This window comes from Schistosoma haematobium, chromosome 3, assembly GCF_000699445.3.
Source record: "Schistosoma haematobium chromosome 3, whole genome shotgun sequence".
NCBI lineage: Eukaryota > Metazoa > Platyhelminthes > Trematoda > Strigeidida > Schistosomatidae > Schistosoma > Schistosoma haematobium.
In genome coordinates this window covers 24,532,651-24,552,139 of record NC_067198.1, presented here as the reverse complement: position 1 = coordinate 24,552,139, position 19,489 = coordinate 24,532,651, and positions in this window count along the sequence as shown.

Below are 19,489 nucleotides of genomic sequence, written 5' to 3'. Positions count from 1 at the left end.
GAGCTGACAGATTCTAAAAGCGTATAGGAAGAGGAGTGACTCGATTCATTAGAAAAACTATCTTTTTACCGTTATTGATGACATGTCGCATGAGAGCTGTGCGTGTGAATTTGCTGCGTGGAATGAAAAGGATTGGTTGCTGATTGGTTTGGTTCAACCTGTGAGATGAATGAGGTCTTGGTAGACAACCTCTTGATAACTATCTCCTATACAGAAGTGATAGACTGAAAGAACGAAACGGAGGATGCCTTATTTACGCCCACTCTAGCCTAAAATCACTACTATGTAATATGCCTGAACTAAACAAACTGAAGGACTCGGTGTGGATTGTATCAAAGCCGTCGAATCCCGTTACCTTACTGTTCGGCTGTATTTACATTCAACCTCACGCATCAACAGATGAAATAACAGTGTTATCAAAGGTATTCACACTACCTGTAAGATCCAAACCACGTTTGGACTGCTGGACAGCTGCCTGGATAAGTTGGATACGCGCCCTCGCCCGTTTGAAACCAAAACAAGGTAATTGGGTAAGATAGCGGTTCTATAATTTATCATAAATTTAAGTGTACATTATTACCTAAACAAATATAACCACTCAGCTATCCAACCAATAATTGTTCAATTGATCAAATCTAATTACAATAAATAAGAAAGTTGATAAAGGATGCAAGAAATTTACCAATCACAACAAATCAACGTTATTCTATCCTGGCTGGATAGATCACACACAACAGGAGGAACAATTCAATATGGCTACCGCCAAGAACAAGTGTCAAGTAAAACAACACAGATGCAGTTCAGGAAGAAACACAAACTTAGTGAATGCGTAAGAAAACAAAAACTATAATAAAAAATACAAGTATTAACAACTCAAATGTAATCAAAATACAACAATGTACAACTAAGGGAATCAATAGGAACAAAGTACAAGTATATACATGGAGGGATTTTCACAAACACACAAAACATTCAAAATGGATCTTACACCGGCCCCCAAAATCCCTCCATACCACACAAGCTACCTTGATGTCTACGGTCATGGTTCATTATATAACATATCGCACTACAGGAACGAGTAGGACTTACAACAGTACGCCTACTCGACCTACTTACATTGATACGCGAGGAATTAATTCGTGCCTTCCAGGAGGCATAATCTACGTATATCTCTTCTGACTAATCCACCGTTCGTACGAACAACCACTGTTCTAACTCTTCCGTCGTCATCTATTTTACAATCTTCAACTACTCCTAAGGGCCACTTTCCACGGGTCGATATGTCCGAAGCCACGATCACTACATCACCTTTCTGAAAATTGCGATGTTCAACTAACCATTTTTGACGCTTCTGTAAAGACGGTAAATACTCTCTTAACCACCTTTTCCAAAACACATTAGCAAGATGATTAACCTGTTTCCATCGTTTGTCATATTTATCTCTGATGCTACCTTCTTCGACTATTCCGTCACATTCTCTCAATAATAACAGACTGTTTGGCGACAAGGCTAGTTGATCGTTAGCATCTTGGACGACTGGAGTTAAGGGTCGATCGTTCAATATCCTTTCAACTTCAATCAAATAAGTGCTTAAGGTCTCATCAGTTAAAGTCTGTTCTCTAGTTATCAACAATAACAGTCTACGTATAGACCTAATCATCCTTTCCCAAACCCCACCCCTGTGGCTGGATGAGGGCGGGTTAAAATGCCACTGAATCTGCCTAGCTGACAGTTCCTTGTCTATCCTTTGCTGATTCAACTGTTGCACAAATCTCTTTAGTTCAGAGACCGCACCCACGAAATTCGACCCATTGTCACTGTAAATTTCTGCAGGTTTCCCTCTTCTTCCAATGAAACGTAGCAAGGCCATTATAAACGAATCAGTATTCAAACTATGTGTCATTTCAATATGAACTGCTCGGGTTTGCAAGCAAGTAAATACACACCCATATCTTTTTCTAGTGATCTTCCTCTTTTGACAAAAAGGGGTCCAAAGTAGTCTACTCCCACGGCTGAGAAGCAATACCATCCTTGTTGCACTCTACAAGCTGGAAGTGGTGCCATCAATTGTTGCCCTGTAACCATCGTATACCGCCGGCATGTCACACACCTTCCTATCACTCTCTTAACCGTGCTGGTTCCTTTTATTATCCAATACCTTTTTCGAATCGTGGCCAGTACTTGTGACGTTCCTGTGTGCCCTTGTTCCTTATGATAATGTCTAATTATCATTTCTGTCACTAAGTGTCGACTGGGCAATATTATTGGATGTTTAAAGGCATTTGAGAAATCTGAGTAGCTTAGTCGGCCTCCAACACAGAGTAACCCATCAAGCATTATCGGTGATAAGCCCTTCAGATCATTGTGACTAACTACCTTACCATTGGTTTTAAATCCACTAAGTATTTCTCCATACACTTCTTTCTGAACCATCAACAAAATTTTACGCTTGGCGACGTCAAGTTCTTTGACCTTTAAACACCCTAGATGAACGGATCCTTCATGACTCGGTGAACGAAGCACCATCAGAAATTCTATGAACCTTCTAAGCCAGGCTACGGCCCTGACTAATTTCAACCACTCAGAATAATAAGCGAGAATAGGTGACATGTTGTACTTTATACTACTCAAGTTAACCACGGCAGTTTTTCTAAACTCAATATCGTCAGGAGTAGGTTCCGGACAGTCAGTGATTGCTGTACAAAATTCGCCATGCAGTAAAGTAGGACATTTGAACCAAAGCTCAAGATCTGACATTTTTGTATACCTCTCGAGGTCCAATCAGCTGGATTCTGTGACGACCTTACATAACTCCATTGTTCAATCTTCGTATACTGATGCACAATGGCGAGACGGTTAGCTATATAGGTGCTATAGCGATTCTCGATATTCTTGATGTAGTACAATACTACCATGGAATCTGTATGGAAGTTTACCTTACAGAAAAATTAGGCAGACTTCTCCGTAAGACTTCGCTAAGCCTCACACTTAACACTGCCGCTGCCATCTCTAGCCTCGGTATAGTGATCTGTTTGATAGGTGCTACCCTAGACTTGCTGTATAACAAAATACAGTAGGGTTGTTCCTTCAAATAACTGACTCGAGCGTACGCGACTGCTCCGTAACCGATCTCCGAAGCGTCACTGAACAGGTGCAATTCTACTTCCGCGTCGGGTTCGTCAATTCTCTTCTTGATACCCCTATCTACCGTAACATGACCTATTTGACGCATAAAGTTTACCCAATTTAGCCACGCCGACACGTATGGCTCGTTGAGAGGCTGATCCCAGCCTAATTGAGACTTACATAGTTTTTGCAAGAGAACCTTGGCAGTAAGACAGACTGGAGCAATTAAACCCAAAGGATCGAACAGAGAAGAAACTATAGATAGAATCCCTCTCCTAGTCAGAGGCCTTTCAGGCGCATCGAAGTAAAACTTGAATACATCTCGTTTAAAATCCCACTCTACTCCTAGAGTTCGATGTGTAGTGTCATAACTCGCTGACATTTCTATCAAGGACTCTTCTTTACATACATCGGGCAAGATGGTCCTTACCTCCTCCGAGTTAGTAACCCATTTCTTTAGTTTAAAACCTCCTCTACATAATAATTCACTTATCTGCTTAACGAAACTCTTTGCTTGATCACAAGTGGGAAAGGATACCAAGCAGTCATCAACATAGAAATTATTCTTAACAGCATCTACGACATAACCATCATAACCGTCAGAGAATATTTGTGCCGTCTTATTCAAGGCGAAGTTCGCGCAAAACGGCGATGATGTAGCACCAAATGGATGAGATGTCATTTGAAACTCGGATGGTTCCCTCGCCATGTCTCCCTCTTGCCACCACAGAAATCTTAAGGCTCCTCGATCAGACTCAGGGACCTTTACTTGCATGAACATTTCTTCCACATCCGCAGAGATTGCGACCGCTTCCTTGCGAAAACGCAATAGTATACACACTAACTCCGCAGTTGTGTCGGGACCCTGATAAATCATATCGTTTAGAGAAACGCCTGCAAACTTGGCGGCACAGTCAAATACCACTCTCAGTTTTTCCGGTTTTTCGGGTTTAAAACTGCATGGTGAGGTAAATACCACCGGGGTCGATAACTAGGTTGCACTTGTATTTCAGGGACTTTCTCCGCATAGCCCTTAATAAAATTACTTTCAATACCTTTTGTATACTTGATATACAGAATGTCATCTTTCAACAATCTACGCTTCAAACTCTGTAGCCTACTGTTTACCACTTCATAATTCCCCCTTTCATATCTGGGTTCCCTTCCATGGTATAGGGACTACAAAATGACCATTTTCGAAGCGTGTGCCCCCTTCTACAATACTTATAGCCGCCTTATCTTCTATTGATACTGATTTATCATTTGAATAAACATCAGAGAACTCTACATCATAAAGTTTACGTATTTCGTTCTCCAAAGCCTGTATCTTACTGGTATGATTGACAACTCTTTTCCTGTATTCCGGATATGACGCAGGTCCGAAGACCGTCCACCCCAACAACGTCTTCACAGCGTACGGGCCTTTTCTTCCACCCAACCTCTGGTCTAACACCCAGTGTGCCTCTGGTACATCGCAACCAATCAACAGCAGAACTTCTTCAGAGTCTAGGTTGCCTATTGGTACATCCCTTAAATGTGGCCATTTAACTAAGTTGTTCACTGCCGACCTTGTTGGCTTATGACCTGGAATATCTGCGACAATCAGAGCCCCTTCGATCGTAACATGTTCAGACCGATCTAGAGAATACACCTCAAAAGGAGTCTTTGTGACCGTCATTGTCCTATTACCACTCACAGTCTCTACTACCACTGACGCTCGGTCTTCCTTCAACCCGAGATACCTCAAACAGCTCGATTTTATCAACGTTACATCAGACCCGTTATCCAACAAAGCATAACCCACCATTTCGGCATTTCCCAACACCAAACGTACAGGAATCATTCCTAAGCACACTTGGCTACTTAGGGATTTAGTAAATCCACAACAATTCGGGATACCAGGTTTATCACTTTCGCTGTGCAGCAAAGAATGGTGTTTCTTCTCACAACTATTAACGTTACAACGTTTTTCCAGCTTACATTCATTAACTTTATGCCCTTGCCTAAGGCAGTCAAAACAGATGCCATTAACCTTCGCGTGAGACCATCTCTCTTGAACGGTAAGCGCTAAAAATTTTGGACATTTATAAATAGCATGGTCCAGGGAACACACACTGCATTTAGCTTTCTCTTTTGAATTATTCTCCCGCTCCAATTGCAAGTGACAATTTGTCTTTAAGTTGTGTCCCTTTCTCGGACGATTCGCTAACCGTCCAAACCTACTACTAGCTACTCTCGCGCGGAATGCTATAAATTGAGTAAGCTCGTCAAAGGTTGGTTCTCTATTATCTTCAGTCAACTCATCCACCCAGTCCGCCCACTGGGCTTGCATAACTTGAGGTAAGAGTCCTACTATTCTCTCTAAGGTAATTAGAGAATTTAAGTCGGCAGTGTACTTCATCTGTTTCAAAACCATAGAACAATTTTCCATCCTAATAGCTAGATTTGTTAGTTGCTCAGGATCACTGTAATCAACATTTGTAGTTTTGAATAAGTCCTCTAAAGTCTCCCGAGCGATTACATGCGCCTGTCCGAACAACCGTTTTAGAATTTCCTTGGCCTTCTTGTAACCAAAAGAGGCTTCCAACATAACACAACCCTCAATGGCTGTTTTCGCTTTACCCTTACAATAATGTATCAAATAAAGCAAGCGTTGACCATCATCCTTGACCCTTGATTCCACATAGGTCTCAAACTCCCTTAAAAACTTCCAGTAACCTCTTGGTTGACCGTCGAAATAACTTAACTCAACCTTTGGTAACTCTGGACCTATGAAAAACGCCGTAGGCCTTACGCTTTTTGCTTGCTTCAAGTCTAAATTAAGGTTTTCTATGCCATCTGCCATTATATCACAACTAGATTCACTATAATTACAATCGTCCCTATTAGAATATGAACCATGACACATAGAAGCATCAGAAGGCACTTGCCTTGACTGAGGGGATCCATCCTTTTGTTCATCTCTTTTAACATCCACGAGCCTTGGACTTAATTTCCTTCGACGATTGTTTGGCATCGCAAGCGAACGACCAGATATTCCCAGAGACGATGATTGGAATCAACGAAACGAAAGCCAAACGAATTCGACCAAATATTTGTTTAGAACTGTAAGATCCAAACCACGTTTGGACTGCTGGACAGCTGCCTGGATAAGTTGGATACGCGCCCTCGCCCGTTTGAAACCAAAACAAGGTAATTGGGTAAGATAGCGGTTCTATAATTTATCATAAATTTAAGTGTACATTATTACCTAAACAAATATAACCACTCAGCTATCCAACCAATAATTGTTCAATTGATCAAATCTAATTACAATAAATAAGAAAGTTGATAAAGGATGCAAGAAATTTACCAATCACAACAAATCAACGTTATTCTATCCTGGCTGGATAGATCACACACAACAGGAGGAACAATTCAATATGGCTACCGCCAAGAACAAGTGTCAAGTAAAACAACACAGATGCAGTTCAGGAAGAAACACAAACTTAGTGAATGCGTAAGAAAACAAAAACTATAATAAAAAATACAAGTATTAACAACTCAAATGTAATCAAAATACAACAATGTACAACTAAGGGAATCAATAGGAACAAAGTACAAGTATATACATGGAGGGATTTTCACAAACACACAAAACATTCAAAATGGATCTTACACTACCACCATCCCTTCCATTCACAGGCCAGCTTATTTGTGGTGACTTCAACTTGCCCGAAATTTCTTGGTTCTCAATCAAGGCGCTGAAACGTTATGAATCATTTATCCAATGTCTAGAGCTTGGACAATCAACTCAGTATGTCAATAGCACTACCAGACATCAAAACATCTTGGACTTAGTCTTTACCAGTAGCCTCATCCCCAATACTGTGTTTATTGGAAAAACGTTTCCAGGTAATGATCATAACATTGTCATATGCAGCCTCAATATAAAAACCACAACCGGTAGACGTAAAACCGTAACACTTCGTAGAAACTATCGCAAGATTGATTGGAATAACTTCCACAATTACCTAAGAAGCACTGATTGGAGAACTTTATTTACTGCAAACAATACCAACACACTAACCAATATATTTTATCTCAACATCAGAAGTACCATCAACAACATCGCACCTTTAGGATACTGTAGACCTACGTTCTCTAAAGACCTCTATATACCAGTCGGTACACGAAGACGTCTTCAAAGGCATTGTACTCGACTTCACAGCTTTAATGACTTTTCCTTTTCAGTAACGATGACTGTAATATTTGTCCATGCAGAGGCAATAAGTACACAAAAAGCAGTCACACAGGAAAAACGTGCAGTCGAACCTAATAATAACTCCTCTACACTCATCATACTCCTTCAAAATAAACCTAAACGTTCTAAATCAAGAGGGAGCATATTTTCATTAAAGACAAACAAGTATACGAAGATCCTAAGCTTGTTACGGAACTATTTAGTGAACACTTTTGTTTCGCACTAGCTAACGAAAAACCATTTAACGATTCAGAACCAATCCCAGTAGCTCCCCGTGAAATTACTAATGTAGAATTCAATGTACAAAATATCTCCAAGGCAATCAGTACATTGAAACACTCCTACACTGATGGACCAGATGGTATTCCATCTAGCATGCTAAAACGTGGTGATGATATGTGTGTTTTGCTTCTCAAACTATTCGCGATATCACTCTCTTCAGCGTGTTACCCTACTGCCTGGAAAACTACACATATCATTCTCAAAATTAAAACAGGACCTGAAGCAAATGTTGACTATTACCAGCCCATAAACATAACTTCAATGGTACCTTGAGTGATGGAAAAAGTAGTTAAGGCGGGGGTAGTCTAACATCTACTTACTAATAATCTCATCTCGACCTCCCAGCATGGATTTCTTAGGTCCAGATCATGCGATACATGCCTAGTAGACTACCTGAATGCTATAACTCTTAAACGTGACAACAGACTCATTGTACCAGTCCTATCCTTAAACTTTAAGAAAGCGTTTGATAAGGTTCCACATAAAAAACTTCTCGCCAAACTAAAGTGCTTCGGAATAAACAGCCTACAATACTCATGGTTTGCTTCGTACTTAACAGAACGTAAAAAGGTTGTAAAGTACAATGACTGTCTCTCATCACCTAGACTAATAACAAGTGCAGTCACCGAGAGAAATGTATTAGGTCCATTCTTGTTTCTTACGTATATAAACGATATATGTAACATCATAAAATTTGGGAAACGACACCTATATACTGATGATCACAAAATAGTATACAGCTGTAAGCCTGAGAATCTAAGTGAAAGTGTATACCTGTTCCATAAAAACCTCAATAACTTAACTATCTGGAATGAAGAATGATAATTATTACTTAACCTCAACAATTGCGGGACCATGCACTTTCGAAAGCATCCCTATAAACTACAACTCCATCTAAATAAAAGTAGAGTCCAAACACTCAAATCAATACACGATCCAGGAATTTATTACACAGGAAGCCTGAACTTTGAAGAAAATGTCTCCTCTATTATTTCTAAATATAGACGGCTAATTAGTTTTATAATGAGAAATTCCTTCACATTAGAGACTAAGCTTACTCTCTAGAAAATATGTGTACGACCCTCCCTTGAATACTGCTCTTTTATCTTCTCTAATATGAATGCCACAGACGAGATAAAAGTAGAAGATGTTCGAAGACGCTTCACACGCCAACTGCTAGAAAGTAACTCCAATCTCGATTACACAGATCGATGTAAGCACCTCTGTTTAGAACCTTTATGGCACCGTAGGCAAAGGAACAATCTAATATTTCTCTACAAAGCAATATATGGACTATCATTTCTAACCTCCTGTCCGACCATGATCCATGACCCAGCCTATAGACTAATAAACAATGCATTTACACTACTTACCATGAAACACTAAAAACAAATGCGCTGTAAGCTTTTTACAGTGTGGTATAGTTTATTGTGGAACAGGTCGCCAATACCTATCTGTAACTGTGACATTTTTACTATGTTCAATAGTCTAATAACTCTGTTTCTAGACTCTAAAGAGCTTCAACTACTCTTTGGACTCCCGCCCACCAATGAGGCACAGTACTATGGACTGCATAATATCTGGACGGAACAAGAATATAATTAGCCCCATTGTTATTAATATGAATATAACTAGATTACGGAATATATGATTTATCCTCTCCTATTATTTATTGATTACTAATCATGGCCTCATGCACCTGACCCTCACTTTCAGTTCCCAAATCTTTCTAATGGTTAAAGAAACATTATTCTTCCTAAGTGTCATGTCCTTTCTTTTCTATTGCAAGTAGACAGATAACTCACCAATCTTATGGATGCTGATCAACTGAGACCGATGATACAAAGCTCAAAATGTCATGGTCTTGTGAGTCGCTCAGAGTTTTATTCTTCTTACCCTGAAACCTTTACAATTTTATGCTCTTTCATATCCTTTGATTTGCTATTAGTCCTTACCATCATTAAACCACATGTAATCTAACCTGTTTTTTAACTTTCACCAGTAGTTATCTTCATAGCAGTATGGTATATTAACTGGACACCTAACCCATAATACAAATTTTTTAACTAACTGATTTGCTTGTAACATGGAATTAGTAGAGACAGTGTATCCCAACTATGGGCTTCAATTAGAGCAGTATTCATACTTACCACAAACGTAAGAGAGCCTAACATCACAAAAGGAGGGAGAGTGGCGTTACTGGCCAGCAAACATGGTGGTGAGGAGGTAACTTCAATCGACCCATGTCTGTGGGGCAAGACATTTTGTTTAATGACGGCTCCTTATGATCTGGTGGAATATCACGAACTAATTGTATTGACGCTAACTAATTATGCAAAATACCTTTTTATATCGTGTTTAGAACGTTGGATTGGTTTCACTTCCTACCGAGTAATCCTGTTGCAATCGAATTGGACAATTCACTAACAACGAAGCCAAAAACGAATCCCTGTAAAATCTACAAAAAGTGGACTCAAATAGCTTCGACAAAAAAGAGAGACAGCCATTTGTGTATCAGAATACTGTTTTCAGCACTATATTTTATAACTACACATAATCCCATACTCTCAGCTTCTTTCTGAACCACCTCCATTTGTCAATTGTTTATCCACTCATAACTTGTTTGCACTTATTTTCATTAACCTGTTAGAATGCTCTTGTTTAATAAATACCTTAATAGAAGAGAATTAAACTGAGTAGTCATACCTTAACTATTCCTTCGTGAACACTGTCTGCTCTGCTTCTCATCCTTTCTTTTTCTTGCACCTTTTTTCATCCGCCTTGAGATATGTCACTGAAAACAGATATGGAACGAGTGATTTCGTCCTGCACCATCATTAAAGCCCCAAATATTCAAGAGGGATGTAAAGTTGCGATTTTTAGAAGCCCCTAACTTCACATAGATATATTCTCAACCATCAGTTGCACGTCGCAACGTAACCTTCATAAAGCTCGTCAACTGTGATACTGACTAGAGCCGTCTTAATTCATATCTTATAAAATATCATCCCACCTTAGTAATTTGTTGCAGTGAAAATTGTATCACTTGTAACAACCTGATCTTGCCTGTAAAGTGGCATCCCTGATGTACCTAACTGTTATTTGAGAACAAATTATTATTGTTTTAACACTTGGTCACAAGGTAGTCCATGTTTAACCTAAGAGGCTTTAATGCACCCACGGTAGACTGGAAAATTTTGAGGATGAATTGTGTAAAATGTCCTCTGAACAGGAACTAGTTGATACGATTATCATATATGCCCTAGGGCAACATGTGAAAGGAGCAACTAGGCACGACCCGAACACCAAACCGTCTTTATTCGATTTCATATTAACACATTATGAGAGTGACAGTTACATGCCACGCCATGTAAATGTGAACATGCAGTTCTAATTTTTGATCTTTAAAAAATGAGTATGTGTCATTTTAAGCCAGACCAAACGTCTGGAAATTAAATATACAAGGCATTATAAACTCAGTATCCTCAATAGATTAGTCATTAGAGCGAGGATCCCCACTGAAATGGTTTAGGAAGTACTCAGAAACTTGTACATAAAAGTCGCAGCACCTCAAATCTCTTAGACTACACCAAGGGGTCCAAAAAGCTTCTCACCGTGGTCATTGTGTACTGACGAGACAACATCTCAATATCGAAGAGTTCCAAATGTTTGCGCTTCGATCCTCAGTAAATCTAGAAGGTCGTATGAAGGAAAACTTGTTAAAGAGCCTGTATAATACCCTGGACCCTTGCACTCGTACGTAAAGCGAAGGACTAGGCTGGGAGCTGAGATCTTAGCATTATGGAGAGATGGTAGTGCTGCGTATTTGGTGGGGGACGATTAAGGTAAGGCTTAAGTGATCTCAAATAGATTCGGCAATTTGTATACCGTAGACATACTCTCTCTTCGGTTCACATAAAACCCACTTACACACACACACTAGACACTGCGATCAATAAATGACCCAATGTCTCTAGTCTACTAAACAGGCTAGATACACGCAAATCCATAGGACCCGATGAGACGCATTTTGGGTTACTAAAGGAACTGACAAATTTTGTTGCAAATCCCCTAAGCACATGCTTTAATTTATCTGCAACCCAAGATCGATTACCAAAAGGTTGGAAGAACTCCGTAGTAAGTCCTGTCTTCGGAACAGATAAGGGTCACATACCTAAGGACTGTGAACCTGTAGGTCTAACCACTGTGATTGTTAAAATTTTAAAAAAATTATTCGGAAAGAGTTTATATAACTAGTTCGACGAAAACTGAATTACTCCTGAAAAGCAGGATCATCTAACTGACCTAGAATCTCGCAGATGAAGATAAGTGCTTCCACGTGCATTATAATTCATATTGGTCATGATGGTACAGATATATACATGGTGAGCAACAATGAGTTACCTGTTGCCATCGTCAGCCAAGGCATGAAAACTACTGGACGCCACTATGTGATAGCCTCCAAAGATCTTAAAACCTGAAGACTAATACGTAGGGCCTTTAGACATGTCGATGCTAAAATCTTTTTGAACTTTTACACAGTATTCGTGCGTCATAAACTAGAGTACTACATACAAGCGGCTAGACTCCACCTAAAAAGAAGCATTGGGCCGTTGAAACAGGTTCAAAGAAATGCAAACAAGTTGATTCTAGGAATAGAAAAGCTCCCGTATGATGCTCGATTGGTTAATATAAGTCTGTTTTTATTGTTATATAGAAGAACTATAGGCGATTTGACCACAGTATTAGAAGTGCTTACCGATAAATTTGCATCTGATGTGTCCTCACGTTTTTTGTTTTTCGAGAAGGAGAATTTATGAGGATACTACAAAGATGTTTGCAAGTTCAAGACAAATTACTTGTCTGATGTCTATCGAATTCGCGATCGAATCATCAGCGAATTGAATTCATCACTTCAACACGTTATTGAAGCACTATATGTCAATGCTTTCAAAGGAAAGTTGAATCAACTTAGTGACCACCATTGCCATGATTAATATAGGCCACCTATCCTCATGTCCTTTCCAGGCAGAAAATCAAATATCTTTGTCTATAACGCGTCTATAATCTCAATATTATTTTATGAAACACAAACTAAATGTTTCTTTTTATGCATCGAAATATCGCAGATTTTACAGTTCTCATCATCATTAAAAAGTCAATTCATTGTTCTCAAGGGATACTTGTTACTTTTTCATTGTTATCTACCATATAACTCCTGTTTTTAACGTCGATCTAGGAACCAAACGTTTCTGCTGCCCATCAGGCCATCGTCTTCGTGACTTTTTCTGTTTACCACCTTTTTCTGAGCTTGCTTTACTATGTTATGAACAAACCTTTCAAGAACAACTATTCTCTTTACAAGGTTACTCAGATATTCATTTCAGGTTTTTCTGGGGCAGCTGTCGTAGTATTTATAGTATACAATGGAAATAACAGTTTTGGAGATAGTTTACATCATCCTAAAAGGTGTAATTAAGTATGCGAAACAGTCAGGTCGCCAAAACATTGCAAGTTATGTCTGAGATTTCTGAACTCCCAGTTGACACAACAACAACTGGGTTCAGTTTGTTCTCCCCACTGCATCTTAGGATGTAAGGTGATTCTAAATTTAGAGTTACTTAAGAAACACTGGTTTCATTCTTTTTTGTTTGCATTTCAGAATAGCACTTCAGTTGTTACGAAAAAGCCGAATTTGGATCGAGATACCAAAATGACAGAAACAACTTGTGTACAACTTTTCCTGGGATTGGTTCGAAAAGAAGTAAGGCAAATCGGGAGATTATGTCTAAGACTAATGGTATATGCCCTGCAGTGAAGTGTGACATCTTGTTTCTTAACTAGATAAGTTTCGTAATCTTTTAAACTGTACTCAGAGTAATAACTTAAAAATAAATAAAACATGTCTTGCTCTAAAGCCTCTTCATCCCAGGGATAGGGAAGGTTTCGATCAACTTATAATTAACAAGGCGTTTGTAATACTAAAATGTATATTATTATTAATGGCTTTATTCAATATTCAATATATACTTACCAACGAATAAAATCTTGTGGTTCAGCGGAACATCTTTACGCTGCTGGAATTTCATGAGGAGTTTTGAAGATTTGATCGGTAATGAGAACATCAGATTTACAGTGAAATGTATTTTCACTACCTAATTTTACGAAGGCGAGACAAAGACAGCATCAACTTACTGTGCCCTACTGGAATAGGAAGTTGGCTGCTGTAAAGATGTAGAAAGACTAACAGAAGTACTCGGTCAAAAACATACCATAGCCAAGATATTATCGATAATCTATTAAATATTTTCAGTATTAAAGTGAATTATTCGGACCTCTCGAAGAAGCTACATCGAGGGGGAGGTAATAGTTTCTGAGTTGACCCTAGATTAAATGAACTGCACTTCAGATTCTAATTTGTCGAGGACTTTCGAAGATATGGGTGCAGACTCAGCGTGACTGAGCAAGAATTACCTTTTAAGCTATTGAAAACCATCGGGAACCCACTTTTAGTAATCTTACAGGATTTGTAAAGGAGCAATCTGATATGAAAAACACTTGTTACGGAATTTTCATCAACAGGGATTCACCAGCCGTTATAACACGGATGAATGGACTGTGAGAAGATCATTTTCGTACAGAGCACAAGGAGGCTCGAATATCACATGTTACAGCTGTTGAGAATGAAGCAACTTCACATGGTAAACCTAATCATTTTGGGAAATGATGTTTGGTATGTTGCAGAGCCCATTTTCTGGACCAGTGCTCCAAAATAAGTTGTGTGATGTCTACTTAAAGGGTAGCCATCTTGTTAGAAATTGTCGGTTTCTAAAGGCATGTGAGATCAAAGGGTGTGTTTGATGTAGCGAGACATTATTGAGCTGGTCTGAAGTGCCACATTCCCCGTCGAAAACAGAGTCTAGGAGAATTAAATCCGCCAGTCATATACGGAGGCAATATTTCGAGACAGCAAGAACGCACAGAAAGAATTAACGAAATTGCCAGAAGGAAATTACTAATTTTTCAAAGTGCGAAAGACAATCTCAACGTCTTTGTGTTAGAAGGTATGATCCAAGTAGGCGAGCGTTTACAATCGTCCCATCTACTCTTTAAAACTAACCGTCTGAATATACTCCCTAGTAAGCATCTTGTCGCTGCAATAATGCACGTTCAATTACTTAACTCGCATGTCGGAATTATTCTAAACCTGAGTGGTCTTCCGGAAGATCATTGGAACTTGAGAGGCTACTCTACCATCCAGATTTTGTAAATGATTTTGTCTATATCTGAAACATCATTTCACACCATGTTCCTAAATAATGGCACCGTTCCCGAAATTCCAAGTTAAGGCCCACTCACCGCCTTTCAAATTAGTAGGCTCAGATTATTTCAGATTACTCTATACCAAACTGGAATAAGTTGTCGAGTAGCTGTAGTAGGCGTCAAGTCGCGATTGACTATGATCACCACTACAGGAAGATTGTATACCAGATATTAGGTTTGATCCCTCCGTAGACCAAAAACCAAAAGGCGATTGACTGTCGTAATAGAATATATTCGTTGGCTATCTCGTGGCATCGAAGTAATACCGAAATCATGCTAAATAGTACAAGCGAGACTAAGTAGCGTAAACGAAAGCGTGCGAGGTCATAATCAACGGAAGAAGGTATGGTTTTAGTGGAGTCAAACAAACAAGTACAGTGAAACAATCACTGGTACAATCGGTCACTACAAGGCGTTACGGCTGCTTGTTTACTTGCCTGTCTAGCAGAGTCATGGTGTCGATATGGCTTATTTCATCGACACAGATTCACCTTTTGCTAAGGCGGTCATAAAAATAATCAGATTTTATTAAAAGGGATAAAATCTCTTCTGGAATGATAACCACTCGCATACCTTCAATCAATTCGATTTTCCTGTAATTGCTCGTCATTTTTAGTTCGCTAAGTTGCTATATGCTCGAAAGTCATGTTCTGCTACCAAAGTAACAGCCTTTGTATCGATCTCGCTTGAGTTACTTGTGCTACGGCATATATCAAGTTACCTGCAATTCCATCTTATTCCTGTCATAGTCGTCAAGGTTTGATGTACTGAGTTTCATTGACTGTTTTCAGTTCCGAAGAGAACCTATCGTATTGGAGAAGCTCAATCGTTTTTGACAAGGTGACTCGGCACTCGTTAACATTAATGAGGCAAGTGGAAGTCCATGACCCAAAGCGGTTGGTGAACGAGAAAGCTACAGCCCTGACGGATGGGTTCGAACAATGAATTTAAGGACGGCAACCAGAGAGAACATGTAAGAACTACGGAATTTTTAATGATATTAATAAAGATGATAATATTTCTCTACCGAAGCAGGTAAACGGTGTTTTTAATCAATAAGTTAGAAAACGGTTTTGCAGGTCACATATAACCTAAGTGAGTTTATCAAGTAGATAGCATCCGTGAAAGTTTTCGACAGAATTTTCATACAATCAAACTGATCAGTGAATGGGTTTGTGTGTTGGTACTGTTGTGTAAGTTCACAGTTGTTATAAGCTTTCCAAAAATGGCACATTATACAAAATGTGACCTCATCAAACGCACATCTGCTCCAAATTCCGTCTTTGCGTATCACATTCGTGGCACCGGAAAAATATAAGAAAATTGGTTGATAAAACCCAACATTTTTATCTTTGCAATGTGAGAGGTTGAAGTTTGTCTTTTGGCAGATAGAACTCAAGCTAATTAAGGAGGGAATTTTGGATAAACCATAAGGACCGAACAAAATGTGTGAAGAATTGTAACGGGGAAACAAGACTCAGTAAACGGAAGACTGAAGAACAAAAGAGGATAAACATTTACAGATTTCGAAAAGCCAACGGTGATGTAAATTCCTTAAGTTTCTGCATGACTTTATCGCTTACTTACTTACGCCTGTTATTCCTCGAAGAGGAGCATAGGCCGCTCACTAGCACTCGCCATCCAACTCTTTCCTGAACAATACTTTCCACTTCTTTCCTATTACTACTCACCCTTTTCATGTCTGCTTATAATCCCCATTGCAGAGTGTTCTTTGGCATTTCTCTTTTTCACTTCCCTTCAGGGTTCGAAGTAAGCGCTTGCTTCGTGATTCAATTGAATTATTTCTTCAATGTGTGTCCCATGCACTTCCAACATCTTTCCCTAATTTCCTCCTCAGCTGGAAGCTGGTTTGTTCTCTCCCACAGTAGGTTGTTGCTGATTGCATCCGGTCAAAGGACATTGAGTATCTTGAGTAGATAATTATTTATAAATACCTGTACTGTTTTGATTATATTTGTAGTAGTTCTCCACGTTTCGACTCCGTACAGCACAGATCCTTCATTTGATATTTGTTGACAGTTTTTTCGGGTTCCATACGGTGTTCAACTGTAGATATGCTGCGCTTCGCCAACCCTCGCCCTTTCGTCTGCGTCATATCCTTCAAGTTCATCTTCCAGAGTTTCGCCATCAAGTGTGATTGGATTGGTGTACTCCGTATTGTATTTGACCACCTTGTTTTTCACCACGTGTATGTTGAGGCCTACTGATGCAGATACTGATGCTAGTGTTTGTCTTTATCTGCATTTGTTCATGTGTATGATATAGAAGGGTCAGGTCATCTGTGAAGTCCAAGTCGTCTACTTGCATCTAACCTGTCCATTTGATTATTATTATTAATGGCTTCATTCAATATTATAGTTTTGGTACAATATAGAATTCTCAGCACAGGTTATTTCAACAAGTTACTTATGCAACAACAAAAAAACACAGTAACGAATACAAAAAAATGAAAAAAAGGTTTTTTTGAAAGCGAAAGAGAAAAAACAAAAAAACCCAAAAAAACTGTACAACTTTTAAAATCAAGGACATGTTAAGAATGCAAATTATTGACTAGGTTAACTCTAACACCATGTTCGTCACAGAGTATATTTGCTAGGTAAGGTATTATAGAACTTTTATACTTTTGCTTGCGTGCATGGATTTTGATGTAACTACGTCTTGTTCTACCAGAAGATATACAAGGAGAAAGATAAGAGTGAAGGGGATGGCTAGTATCTGATAAAATAACACCTGCCAGGAGTTTGCATGATTTTAAATGTCTATCCACAACCATATTAATTATGACCTCGAATAATTCACCACACATCTTGCTAACTGCCTTCAGCACTCTCCGCAATATTTCGTGCTTCCCTTCAGATGTCGAGGTCTCCATAATCCAGTCGACCACCAGAAGAAAGAGGAAGGGAGAGAGTAGACAGCCTTGTCTGACTCCGATCCTTACTTGGAATACGTCTGCCAGCTGTCCTCCATGCACGAATTTGCATAGTAGTCCGTCGTATGAGTTCCGGATAATGTTGACAATCTTCTCAGGAACTCCATAGTGTCGAAGAAATTTCCATAACGTCCTCCTATCTACACTGTCAAATGCCTTTTCATAATCAATGAAGTTGATGTACAGTGACGAGTTCCACTCAACTGATTGTTTGACGATGATCCGTAGTGTCGCGATTTCGTCTGTGCAGGACCGATCCTTACGGAAACCAGCTTGTTGATTTCGAAGTTTGGCGTCTACTGCATCCTTCATCCGGTTCACCAACACTCTGTTGAAGACTTTCCCTGTTACTGACGATAGTGAATTGCCTCTGTAGATTTCACATTTACTCAGATATTTCCTTGAAATCTTGATGAAGTGTCCTTCTTTGCAGTCCATAAACACTTGTTCTTCCTCCCAAATAGAACTGGGTGAACACAGATGAACCTACTATATTTAGAATTTGAAATGAATTAAAACAAACACTGGTTCGTACAAACACCACAAGAATCACTCCATATTTGGGCAAGTAAAAATAATCTGGATATAAAACGTGAAGTGGATCAACCACTTTACGGCAATTGCTAGTTAAGGATAATTGTTTTCAACTTTGTCATCCTATGATAATTTGAAGTATCCGAATTATTTTACGAACCAGCAATCCCCGAAATAACGCAATTCTGGTCAGGCAAAACTGGGTGAGCGCAAACGAACGTATTGTATCTAGGATTCAACTATAAAACAATCATTAGTTCATGCAAACACCACACATCCCGTCCAAATGCACTGCATGCAGCCATACTTCAACAAAAGTGATGACATATAATTGTTCGGTCAATCATTATGATCTTGAGTTATCTTCAAATATTTTTAAATTTTAGAATTACGGTATAGTTTGTTATCAATACTGCTTTAATGATCGACCTAGTCCTAAAATTGTAGATTTGTCATGATGCGACTACCTAATCTATGAGATTAACGTAGAAGTCACATCATCGTCTATTCGGACTCGGCGTACCGTAATAATCAGTAACATAATGTTTGGAGTTTCTAGAGAACACATTTAGGATAAATATAGAATAACGTACTTAATGTGAGTAAAGACAAGTTATACAGGATGACCACGTCTGTGGGGCTGAGCCATGCCATCCAATTGAATCTCGAACGAAAGTTCCCGCGTTCACCATTGTTGGCCTTCTCTTCTTGTTAAGTGTCAAATATCTATATTCGTAGTTATATCGCGTTCAACTTTGAGGATTGTGTAGTTATGACCAATGCCACTACAAAGTTTAACACCACAGCTAACCATATGAGCATACTGATTTTGTTCCATCATTCAACATTTTTTGGTTTATGCAAACTTTACAAAATGATATAACAATTTGACGACCACTCTTTGCGACTAATGAGTACTTTCATTATTATTAGTATTATTATTGATGGCTTCATTAGATATTATATCTTCGGTACAACATAGAATTTTCAGCATAAGGTATTTCAACAAATTTCTCTTACAAAACGTG